The sequence below is a fragment of the Rhinolophus ferrumequinum genome, chromosome 19 (assembly GCF_004115265.2).
Source record: "Rhinolophus ferrumequinum isolate MPI-CBG mRhiFer1 chromosome 19, mRhiFer1_v1.p, whole genome shotgun sequence".
NCBI lineage: Eukaryota > Metazoa > Chordata > Mammalia > Chiroptera > Rhinolophidae > Rhinolophus > Rhinolophus ferrumequinum.
In genome coordinates, this window is record NC_046302.1 from 54,842,236 (window position 1) to 54,851,197 (window position 8,962).

Here is an 8,962-nt window from a genome sequence, read left to right on the forward strand (position 1 = left end):
TCTACTCTGGTCCTTGCAGCCCGTACCTTTTGGTCTCTTCTCTCTCTTTTCCCTTGTGCTGTGGGTTTGCAACCTGAGAATTGCAGTTCCGCCTTCTTCATGTTCCATTTTCTCTTTCTTCGTCTTCCTCACATTTATCATGAACATTGTTTATTGTCCTAATTCATGTTCTTTTCTTTGTGCATCTTAAGTTACTTCTTTCTCACTTCTTTTTTTTTTTTGCTATTTCCACATTTTTTTCTTTATATACCCATAACTTTTACTCACTCGATTTGCTCCTTTTAATAATTAACCTATGTGTACATGTATCATTATCTTCTTCTGACATATTTTCCATCAGCGGTTGTCATAAAAATTTATGACCACTTATAAGTACACAATAATAGTGTAATCTCAGACAGAGAGAAGGGTCACGCCTGTTGGAGCAAGCCGTTTCAACAGGAATAGCATGACCATATTTTTTAAAGTCCTAGGATATTAATTTAAGTCATAGTCAATATACAGTTGCAGTTGAATATAATTTAAAAAGTAGCCAGTTATTTACATTCTTTCTGGAATAAATTTACTGTCTTGCTCACATATGTTCTAATCAATTCACTGGACACCAGTGAAATAAGCATTTATTTTATGTCCTTTCTATCTCCTGCTATAAAATTTTGATGATTATAATAGTAAAATTATGTGTTTGATGTCATTTATATGATCTAATGATATTAGAGTTAATTCATTTTATCTGATCTCATTTATATAAACGAGATGGTGACACGTGAGAGAATTCTGTTTAGAAGAAGTGAAAGGATAAATGTTAAGTTCTGATTGTTACTCCCCAACTAAAGACCTATGGCGACACTTGAACCCCTAAGCACTTGACCCTCCTGGTGTACACCACTGTGGCTTATTTCACGCTGTCATCTTACCAGTATGAAAATGTAGAATTAAAGCTCATGACCTGACCACACTACAGAGTTAAATGTCAGGAAGAAAAGGCATTTATCACATGGCTGCTCAAAACTGCAATTTTAAGACTAGCTTTCCTTGTGAAAATCATCTGAGTGTATAAAATGTGCTTGCATCCTTTGAGGCATGCTCTGATTAACTACATGTTAACTATCAAAATATGCCTTCACGTTGTTGAGGTTCCTTTCTTCCACGTCGACACGGAACTGACCTGAGTACTTGTCCTGGTGACTCTTCCAGGCAATGATTTTACTTTTCCGTACATTATGGCTGCCTTAGTGAGTTACTCCACAAATTGTGGGTCTTACACATACCAGCCGGGAGACACTGGCTGCACCTTGTTTCCAAGAAACCCTCCTGTCTTACAAAGATTTCCAGTGTCATGGGAGACAAATCTTCTCGGACTAGGTTCTCTCTGCTTTCTATCCTGGACGCTTCTCGTGTTCGGTTGGGTGTTTGAGTTTCTCACTTAAACTTCTGATGGTCTAGAGGTGCATTGTATGTACAGCCACCCCAGGAAATGTAACGTTTTGGGGGCCTTTGACGGGGGTCTTTTAGAGAAGGTGGGCTGAACTCAGATCTAAGCCCTAGTCAGCCTGGGTCCAGAATAAAAGTTCTTCACACGGTGTTTAGCCTTGGGGGTGATCCTTCGGGGAGTCATAGATGGTTTAGTAAAATTGGACAGGCCATTAAACACACCGACTGCTTCCTAAAAGTTGGCTCCTGGCCCAGTGATGATTCTGTTGGGGATGAAAGGCTACTGATCCATTGCATTTCAATCAGCCTGCACTCCCTGAGTCAATAGCAGATGAAGGCCTTTTGGGGAATTTCATCGAAGCAGGAGTTCTTAACTTGAGCTTCATGATGGGATTGAGGCATTTATGAAACCACGTCCACATCTATTTTGCAGAATGTGCCGTTTTCTGGGGTAACGGGTATGTGACTGTTAAAGGAATACTAAATAACCCTGCTTCTCAAATAGGAATCCACTAACATGCATTTAAGGGGTGTGCAATGGTCATGAAAGTATTTTAAAATTGTATTTTTTTTGGCTATATTTGGATAATTTATTTGGCTAATAATTTTTCAAAACCCATAGACTTATTCATGCCCATCTGGATGACCTCACCACGTCCAGGATTACTCTTCAGTTTTAGCTTCTGTATTTGGTTTTTGAATGAACTGATGATGCTCGGTGATCATTTAAAGTGATCCTATTTAGCTTCTAATGCAGTGCTTTGCAGACTAGGCCAAGGCAGTCTCCTAAGCTGGCCTGTGGATCCTCAGGGTTTGAGAAAATCTGCTCTAGAGATTGGCTAAGTAGTCCAGTAGTTACTTTAAGAGTTTGCTACGCCACTCAACTTGCTGCTATTACTGCCACACAAATGTGGACAAGGTCTAGTTTTTGTCCTCAAGGAGTGTGTGTTCTAGTGGAGGCAGGAAGATGAGAAACCAGTGCTGGCAGCATTTGGAGGTTATGTCGGGGTACTAAGGAAAGCCAGAACAGGACTCTGAAGAGGAGCATCTACTTGGTTTGGGGGATGGAGATGTGGCGTGAGAGGCGGTCCTAACAGGGGCCGAGATGGGTGCAGGAAGCAGGGCAGGCCTGGGCACTCCAGGCAGGTGGGAAGAGGGCACAGGGCCACGGGGCCACTGAAGAGCCACGCATTCCCCTGGGATGAAACTGGGTCGTTTTGGGGTAGATTGGGAGGGAAGCGGAGGAAAGAGCCAAGGGCCTGACGATGAAGGATTTGCGGTGTCTGAAGTGGTGGAGATTGACGGATGATCCTAATTTAAACACAGGGCCTGCAGGATCGCGTCTGTAATTTAGGGAGACAAGTCAGACCAGTATTGGAGGATGGATGCTTGGGTCACATCGGGGCCATGAAGAAAGGGGTTAGAACTGGGGTTAAGAGGTTATTTATTTTAAAATATTTGCAAACATAACAACACAATACAAAATAGAAATACATGTTCTTGTGGGGAATGGGGAGATGGACGAGTGGGAGGTTGGGACGTGGTGTGAAATCAGCAAACGTGGGAAGGAGATCTATTAGGAACAACTGCTTCAGCCTGTCTTGATTTTGGGTCTTCTTTTGGGTCTCTCCGTCAAGATTAAATTCAGCTGTGATTGACAGCAGGCACAAAATAACAATTCCTTAAACGAGAGCATTTCCTCATGAACACAGACAGGTCTGTCCAGGGCTCTACCCTGGCTACATGCCACCATTGGAGACAGCTTCTAACTCTCTGTCACTCCACTGTCGCCCACACAGCTTCTGCCTGGTGGACGCGATGGCAACTCCAGCGTCATCCACCTCCATGTGCTCAGGGAGGAGGACAGAGAGCGGAGACACCACCTCCTCTCTGTAAGGACCCCTCCCTGGACTAGCACAACCCACTCACACTGACCTCCAAGAGCTAGCACTGAGCCAAATGGTCAGACTTACTGCCAGCAAGGTTGCAACACAGAGTCTTTATTCTGGATGGCTGTGTGCCCAGCTAAAATCTAGGGGCTGCATGACTGAGGAGGAAGTGGGCAATGAGGGACAGATAAGCAGTCTTTATCAGAGTCCCTTGGTAGCATTCACATTGAAAAAAGAGCAGGGCCTGTCCTTAGGTTGTAATGTTCATCTCCAGGTATTTCCATCACGTTGGCTGGAATTGCAGAATGGATCCCCCTTCCATCATATTTGCTAATGGGGTGTTCTTTACTCACTGGGTGATGGATTTATATTAATTTGATGTATTTTTTTCCTGTTTCTAATAAGTTTTTGTCAGTTCTCTCGGGTTTTCTCTGTATACAAGTCCATCATCAGAAATTAATTCCAAATATCATTTGTTATTTTACAGTTTTGTATATTTTTCCTGTATTTGCCTGATTTTGTTGGCTAATAACTCCAGAACAATTTCAATAATAATTGTGATGCTGATATCCTTGTTTTTCATTTTAAAAGAAATGCATCTAGTATTTCTCCACTAAGTATAATGTGCGTATGCTTATATATCTTTAGTTTTATATATTTGTCTTACATATTGAGATTTTTAAAATTTAAGAATGTTGAGTTTTATCAAATGCCTTATAGCATTTATAGAGATAATTATATGATTTTTTTCTCTTAATATGGCAAATTGTGTTAATATCCTAATAGTAAACAATTTCCTCATTTAGCTATGAACTTTACTTGATCAAGATGTATTATTCTTTTAATGTGTTGCTAGATTCTGTTCACTAATTTATTTAGGTTTTGCACTCAGTGTTCAGAATAGAAATGTATCTGGAATAGGTGTGTGTCTTGTGTCTTTACCAGGTTACTGGAATCAAGAATTTAGTCTTCCTGAAATGAATTTCTGACTTTTCTTTTTGTTTAAACTTTTCTGTTTATCAGCTTAAATAACATTGGAGTAATCTTTTCCTTACAAGTTTGGTAAACTTTTCCTGTGAAAATGTCTAGATCTGGAAGTCTTTTGGGGGTTAATAGATTGACAATGATGTTAATTGGTCTATTTCTATTTTGTGTCTCTTTTGAGATCCAGTTTGGTGATTTGTCTTTATATTTTGATGATTTATATTTATCCTTTTTTTGGAAAGTCAACCCTTCTACTCAGATATTCTAATTTATTTGGCTACGTCTGAGAAGAGGAGTCCCTTCTCAAGGTGTATTTTGAAAAAGGTACAAAACAGCATCAGGGAATCCCATTGCTCTGCGCCATGAGGGTCCCCTCCTGAATCCAGTCTTTACTATTTTTTGAAAAAAATGACGTTCTCCCACATTTCCAGTTAGTTTGATAATTCCATCAGCTTCATTCTTATAATAACTGACGTATAATAACTGAATCTTGATTTTACTTTGTTTCTGGTGATCTATATTTACAATTCCTCTATCCCGGATGATTCATCCTTTAAGTATTTTTACTGTCTACTGCAGATACCTGTCCTCCTTAGGTAATGTTTCCCGAAGTTCAGCCTATTGATTACTTCATCGAATGTAGCCTCCGGTCCTAGTTATAGAAGCATTTTGACATTTCTCTTCATCTTAGCCTGGCCTTTTAGCCATTGGAGGACATTGCCATTTAAAAACTGAAGAAAACCAGTTTTCTCTAAAGTAATAAAAGCTATGAGTAAGAAGCTACTAGTAGATTTAGCTACTAAGTCCCTGCGAGCAAGATGACAGAGAAGAGTGGGCGGTTCATGACTGAGCCTGTGCAGCAGGAGGGACTGGGCGAGGGGTCCCAACATAGGCTCAGAAAGCCCCCGTCTACAAGGAAAAGGTTGAAAGTCTGGGTGGTGAAAGGAACCCAAAGCAAATTATCAACGTCATCAAATTCAATAAAAATCAATAGGACAGATTAGGTGTCATGATCATTTAAAAAGTACTAAAAATCAAATGGAAAATGTAATTAATTATGCTTTAAATTATTAACCTCTAGGAGGAAAAACCTGAAACGTCCATATTTAGTAATAGTGCAGGAGGATGCTTCCAGATAACATTGCAGTAATAAGGCTCCAACAGGATTCATGGAGGGTGAAGCATCCCAGACTTCCAGAGCTTTCCTTGCCCCCTGACCTGTTTAGAAACAGAATACCTAAAACAGACCCTGCGGCTGAAGCAACAAAGTATAAATACTAAGCAAATAATACCGAATGGTTAAATAACTTTTAAAAAGTTAAACTGATATCTATGTACTAATGATTCTAAATTGCCCCGTCAGGAGTGGTTCTTAGGAAACGGCTCCTGTACGTGATGGCAAGTGACTGCACAGCAGGTACGGGCAACGCTGGGGTGGTTAGGAGAAGCCATGTTGCTGACCTCTCAGCTGTGTCACAATTAATTTCTTAGAACGTGCCAGGATCTGACCTGTGCCCTGGGGATAACACAGATTAAAAATGAACAGAGTTGTAGTATAATGTAGTATCCATGGTCTGGCATATCTGCTTTGTGAGAAGGTGAATTAGCTGATCTTAAGGTCAAGGAAAGAATGCGCTAGATGAGAAGAAGCAAAAGTACACGAGGTCAGGGACATACATTAACTCATTTAATCTGTATGAAGCTGCCAAGGAAACTGAGGCACAGAGAAGTTAAGAACTTTTCCAAGGTCACACAGCTAGTGAGAGAGAGCTAAGATTTGAATGCACACTCCTAACTGCTATGTTGCTGACTACCCTGGCCTTGCTACAGAGACGAAGGGTATAAAGGCATATGATAAGTACTCATTAATTTTAACTAGCATTTTTATAACCTCCATCTGAAGAAGTTGTCCTGGATGTGGACAGCTTGAGTTTCTCTTCCTGGTGCTAACAATTATCTTTACAAAGGAACTGATTCTACCTCTCCAATTTCTACCCCTTGAGTTTGCCTTCGCTCTCTAAGTCATCAGGTAGTTCAGGCTGCTATTATTCCTGACCAGGCTTACTGCGGCAGCCTTTAACTCTTCTTCCTGCTTCCGGTCTTGCCCCTTCCCACTCTTTTTCTTCAGGGCAATCGGTCATCTTGCTAAAATGCCAACCTGATTTCATTTGTCTCATTCATCAAGCTCCAGCAGTCAATCAGTTTATGGGATGAATGCACGAAGGAATGAATGAGATATAAGACTTCATTGGCTATAACCCTCTCTGGCAGGTAGTACTTAGGTAACCGCCACCACGTTAGACTGTCTCCCTTCTCTCCCCACCCCCGCACTTCCTTTCCTGACAATTGCGTCTTCCAAGCAATTAATTCTTTCAGTGTTTCACTCAATCCGTCAGTTGATGTTGTGGGACTTAAAAGGTCACATGAAGAGTAGCGTTAAGTTGTGTGATTTAACTGGGCAAGTGCACTTTATACCCTTCATTTTCAAGTTGCTCTCAAATTTTAAGTAAATGATTATAATTAATACGGGTCTCGATCACCTATAGCTAAATGGAGGCTATTTTTTTCTCTGAATGTTGTCGCTTGTCTAACATCTGTAACCTTGCACCATAGCCGTCGTCGTTGTCACCTCAGCACCATTTTCATTAGTCGGCCATCACTGGACTCTGGAACCCTTGCCACCGTGCCCCTTCCCTCACCGTTATGAATGCAACTGTGCCCCACCCCCACCCATTTATATGTTGAAACCCTAACCCCCAGTGGGACTGGATTTGGAGCGGGGGCCTTTAGGGAGCTCCTGAAGGTGAACTGAGGTCATATGGGTGAGCCCTGAGCTGACAGGACTGTGGTCTTACAAGGAGAAGAAAAGAGACTCCAGTTCTCTCTCCACCTGAACCCAGAGGAAAGGCCATGTGAGCACCCAGTGAGAAGGCAGCTGTCTACAAGTCGTCCCGAGACCAACCTGGCACTTGGATCTGGGACTTCCAGCCCCCAGAGCTGTGAGAAAATAAATGTCCGTTATTTAAGCCCACGTTATAGTGGTCTGAGCTGATTACAGCACTCGCATTGCCGGGAGGCTCAGTCATTCCAGCACCTCCCGTTTCTTCTCTTCTTCCTAGAAACCCCGGTGGGGCTGCATTTTACCTGGAGCCTAGCACCTTCATCACTGGACTTGAAGGGAAGAGACTGGGCAAGACGTGGTGATGACACAGGACAAGACAGAATAATGACTCTTGGGTTTCCAGCACCTGGAAGTCTTGGGATTTCTTACCAAGATTGAAGAGGGAATGAGTGTCCATTAAGGAAGGAAAGTGATGGAAAATGGGAAATACCGCGGGGGCCCCCAAACTGTATACACATGACTTGTATTCATCTTTTGTTATTGGTATACATTGAGTATTACAATTTTACTACAGTTTGTTTCCTTTCTTAAAATGTGTATACAATTTTGGGGGCACCCTCTGTAGTTGTTTAGTCTGGAGACCTGGGCAAGGGGTCCTCCACCCGTGGACAGGCTGCTCTGACGTCGGCTTTCCGAGACTAGGCTCAGCATCCATGGTCCAGGGGAGGTCTCGTGAGTAAAGCACCAGCTGCTACTCTTCTTTCTGGAAATTTCTTCTGACTACCTGTAAACACACACAGGTTGACCTTCAGTACCAGGCTTGAGCATAAGACAATAGCAGCCATAACCTCTCTTTAACAGTGTTTGGCTCATAATATTACAGCTGAGAGGCAAAGGGAACATTGTTTTGTACAACTAGGTTTCATTCACAAATATAAAATATGTCTGTTTTCACCCAGGGAGGGATTGAGAAAACAGGAAGTCACTGACCGGAGACGAAGGAGTTGATGGAAAAGGAAACACACAGTGAACCCCAGAGGCTCGAGGTGAGGGTCAGGACGTAGACTCGCCCTGCTGCAACATTCTGTCCCAGCCCCTGCACTTAAATTCATCGGGGCAGAAACAAATAAAACTGCTGTAATAAGTATTTCCTGTCCTTCTTGGTCAGACATCATTTTAGCAAGAACTGCAGTCAGTTACTGGTGGGAGAAGAAAGAAACAGAAGTGGCCACATTTCATTCATTCTTCACGTTGTCCTGGGTTTCGTCAGTGGTTCCCCCAGCCTGGCAGCCCTGGGCCTCCACGCTCAGGACATTCCAGGCTTTGAGATCACCTACCGTCCATGCCCCGTCGGAGGCACAGCTGCCCAGAGTCCCTTCCGTGCATCAGGATCACGCTCGCTTCTATCCTCAGTCCCCTCTCACCTCCGTCCTTGCTTCGTCCTAAATCTGTTGGCTCAGATTTAAAACACCGCACCACCGGCTACAAGGACACGTCAGCCAGGTCCTGCATCGTGTATGTTTTAATGGAACGGTGAGGCAGTGGGAGCTTATCAGGGAAAAGTGGACGTGGGAGCATCTGGGATCCTGTAAACCTCGATGGGTAAAGAATCAGTTATGCCTCTTTCTCCAGAGCTCTAGGCACTCAGGGCTGTTTCTGGTTTTTTATACCCAAACCCCTAGGGGCTTCAGTTACTCACCATGGGCTCTGGTTCTGGATTAGGCTGCCAGCTGACGTAGTGATGTGGGAGCCAGGGAACATTCCAGAGCCCATGACGCTGATGTGTCTCCCCCGGACTCTGCTTTGGGTTCTC

At 42.9% G+C, this 8,962-nt stretch overlaps 1 protein-coding gene across 1 annotated transcript in view; it reads left to right on the plus strand.

Moving 5' to 3' along the window:
* SOCS6 (suppressor of cytokine signaling 6) overlaps positions 1-8,159 on the plus strand; it is a 68,207-nt gene extending 60,048 nt beyond the window's left edge. The window contains exon 3 of the transcript XR_004421060.1: positions 8,109-8,159. The gene's annotated coding sequence lies outside the window, so the exon portion shown is untranslated. The remainder of the gene's footprint in view (positions 1-8,108) is intronic.
* Positions 8,160-8,962: the final 803 nt, after the last annotated feature.